This window comes from Ischnura elegans, chromosome 10 (assembly GCF_921293095.1).
Source record: "Ischnura elegans chromosome 10, ioIscEleg1.1, whole genome shotgun sequence".
NCBI lineage: Eukaryota > Metazoa > Arthropoda > Insecta > Odonata > Coenagrionidae > Ischnura > Ischnura elegans.
The window spans coordinates 98169619-98173645 of NC_060255.1; the positions used below are offsets into that span (position 1 = coordinate 98169619).

General features: G+C 38.6%; 1 long non-coding RNA gene across 1 annotated transcript; it reads right to left on the minus strand.

Moving 5' to 3' along the window:
- Positions 1-1669: 1669 nt before the first annotated feature.
- On the minus strand, positions 1670-2607 carry LOC124166380. The gene is made up of 2 exons (XR_006866431.1): positions 2213-2607; positions 1670-2123 (listed from the first exon to the last, which is right to left on the minus strand). It is a non-coding gene; the product is annotated as an uncharacterized LOC124166380 (long non-coding RNA).
- Between the last annotated feature and the right edge of the window lie 1420 nt (positions 2608-4027).

Genomic DNA, 4027 nt, shown 5'->3' on the forward strand with positions numbered 1-4027 from the left:
GAACTGCATGTGGGATTCGACTTTCACCTTCCCAGCGGTGAACGATTAAGTTAGGCGGATATAAAAATCACAATGAAGAACAGGAAACAATTTCTTTCATACTTTTCGCAGCGAGCAACTAAAAATATCGCTATGACATATACGCAAAAAAAAACTCTAGCAATATGGTTGCAAAATAACAAGTTAGCTTAAAAAGTATGTAAACTTTGAAATCACAAAACATAACACGTTTAACAACACTTTTTAAAGTCCTCCTTCGATACACAACAATAAAACATATCAATTGACCCTATATGAATTATGATGGCTAAATGAAATAAACATATGATTCGTTTAAGTTAATAATAACAGATAATTGCGATATTTAAACAAATATTATATTAAGTCTACTATGTCAGACTTTACAATTGGTGTGATTATTACTAATCATTAAGCTTCTAATCAGAAAAGCACTCAGAGGCTGAAGCATAAGAATTGTATCACTATTTTGGATGAAGAAAAAAATCACAAACGTAGTAAATCGAAGTGTCTCCATGATCTCAATAAATTCAACGAACACCGATTCTCTGCACTATTCAAATCTTCTTATGCACTGGTATAAAATGTGAAACACTCAGCTGTATATAAACCAGAGTCTCGACCGGCAGGATATCAGCAGCAGGAAACCAGAATAGGGGATTTTAATATATTATTCTCTCAAAAAAAACATTGGTCCTTCAATTCCAAATTTATTTTATATATTTTATGCAATGTATATAATGGTGAAGTCTGAAATTACAGAAAGAGAAAACATTAGTATATACTATAAAGACTAAACAATAAATGAAAATGTAATATTAAAAAATTATGGGATAGATACCTTATTCTTCTTCCACCGTCAACTTTTCCCCGTCCCAGACGAGGAACAATGCTTCACCCCCTGCATTTACGATCTCAATGTCCTCTTTGGTGAAGATATTTCTGTATCTTCTGGGGAGGAATATCCTCCCCCGCTGTGATCCGCCCTCAATGAGGACGGATGTTGCTTCCCCGTATCTTGTCTCGACTTTCACGAGGGACAAAATTTTGTGTTTATATTCCTTGACTAGGTTCTCCTTTTTTAGGAACACGGGTTGTTCCTCGTTGATGGGTCTAATCTTACGTCTTGAATGTTCCATCTAGGAAGAGGAAACAAGACATCATATTTATAAGGATAAAATATTATAGCGTTTATTATCTTACGCCTGAGGAAAATAACAAAGTTTCACTTACTCTTGATGTTGTTCCAATGTGCTGTTGCAAAGTCGCCGTCTAAATATAACTGGTGAATGTGGTGGAAGATGGGAGCTATTTTATGCTCAAGTAGGGGTTTCGCAACAGATAGGGGAAATAATTGAAGGGGGAAGTAGATGATCGTGGGATTTACTTTTCTTTCATCATCACCCTTGAAGTAACCCGCAATAAATGCTGAGAAGATGACATTCCAGTACCGATGATACATAGCATGAAGCAAAAGTAGTTGCTAATGTCCTCGAGGAGTCCGCGTCGATTATAACCTTAATCATCACAGCGGTAAACCACTAAGTGAGGCGGGTGTGGTAATCACAGGCTAATGAAACAGGATAAAACAGCAGGAAACCATAATAGGGGATTTTAAATCTATTATTCTCTCTCAAGGAAAACACATTGGTCCTTCAACTAAGTTTATTCAATTCATACAATGTATGTATTTATATAAATATATAATGGTGAAATCTGAAATGACAGAAAGAGAAAACATTAATATATACTATAAAGACAAAACAATAGAATTAGAATGTAATATTAAAAATTATGGGATAGATACCTTAGTCTTCTTCCACCGTCAATTTTTCCCCGTCCCGGACGAGGAAAATTGGTTCACCCCCCGCGTTCACAGCTTCCATATCCTCTATTGTGATTAGGTTGCGGTATCTCCTGGGGAGGAATATCCTCCCCCGCTGAGATCCGCCCTCAATGAGAGCGGATATCGCCTCCCCGTATCTTGTTTCAACCTTTAACAGGGATAATATTCTATATTTAAACCCTGCAACAAGATTTTCCTTCTTCAAATATATCGGTTGCTCAGCGTTCAGCCTCCTAAGTTTGCGTCTTAAATTTTCCATCTGGAAAGAGGAAACAAGACATCATATATATGGATAAAATATAGCGTTAAATATCTTACGCGTGAGGAAAATAACTAAGTTTCACTTACTCTCGATGCTGTTGTTGTTCTGTCTCTTTCGATATCGTTGCCGCCGTCGAAATGGAACTGGTGAATGTGGAGGAAGATGGAGCACTTTTATGCTCAAGCAGGGGTAGTAGTTTCGTAACAGATAGGGGAAATAACTGGAGGGGTTAGTTGATGATCGAAGAATTTTCCTGTCTTTCATCATCACCCTTGAATTAACCCCCACTAAGTGAGGCGATGATCACCTTCCATTACCGATGATACACAGCATGATGCAAGAGTTGTGCAAGTGTCCTCGAGGAGACCACGTGGGATTTAACAGCGGAGAACCACAAAGTGAGGCGGATATGGTAATCGCAGGCTAATGAAACAGGATGAAGCAAGAGTTTTGCAGCTGGTCTCATGTGACGCACATGTGTAATTTTATCTTCATGAAAGAATGACTAACCTAATGTGAGATGACCTTTCACCGCGGATGACGAAGCATGTAGCAAGACGAGTGACGCAAAAAATCTTCGAAGCGTGAGGAGAGAGCTGTGATATTGCTACATCACTTGGCATGAGAAATGTTTCACAAGTGTCCTCTGAGTAAGATTGAAAGTCAACACATTGAAGCACCATCTGCGTCACTTTGGAAAAACCTGGCATGATGCAAACACAGTCTTCGCAATACCCCCCACCCCAAGCATGAGTAACGTTTCACAAGTGTCCTCTGAGTAAGATTGAAAGTCAATACATTGAAGCACCATCTGCGTCACTTTGGAAAAACCTAGCATGATGCAAACACAGTCTTCGCAATACCCCCCACCCCAAGCATGAGCAACGTTTCACAAGTGTCCTCTGAGTAATATTGAAAGTCAACACATTGCAGCATCATCTGCGTCACTTCGGAAAAACCTAGCATGATGCAAACACAGTCTAGGTAATAGCGAGTCCTTAAGCGATGCACGGCCACATGAAGCAGAGTATATAACTCGAATAATCATTCTGCATTACACATTTAAAATCATGGACAGTCTTTTAGCCTACCCGGTGGGTTCGATTACACTTTGGAAGGAGTTGGAGGAATATATATTCAGTATAAAAGAAAAGGCGGACGAAGAATTTAAAAAAATACTCCAGAAAGCTGAAACAGATCCAGACCCAAGTGCGATGCACAATATTTGCCAATATGCAATATTGGGAGATAGAAAATTACAATATTTCTACATTTTCCCCGTTCTCGTTGAAAATAAAAGCAACGCCGAAACCAAATACCTGAGGACCTCCCGTGTACAGTGCGATTGCACTTGCGATGTCTGTTACGGACCAAACCACTCCCCATGTCTGGGAATACTTTTATATATTCCTCGTTTAATCACTTTCATCACTATCGCTTGAGATTTCTGGGAATACTTTTAATCTTTTGAATGGGGTGGAACAATCAAAATAAGTTTCATACTGGAATCTTTTAACCCTTGATTTGAGTACTTTAACGTCAAAAATGCTAATTACTTCATTGACACTATCCGTACCACATGACTGGTCACAGTAATCTGCCGGATGTACATCTGAAAATAAAGATTTCACAAAACATTTATCGCACCAACTGCAACTCTGGAAATAATTTTTACGGCGTCTCTGGTTAGAATACTTTTCTCAACACTAAAAAATGTATCTTGTGAATATTTTGAGAAAAAGCTCTTTATATCTCTACATTCGTCCATCATGGGATAAAAGCAAAATGGACATAAAGTCACACGTCAGCTCCATTTTTTTCGGTGTCTCTTCCCCCGCATTCTCTAAGTATTTCTGTTGCCATATTCCGCTTTCGCTTTCCTTGCCTCAAGTCATCGTTCC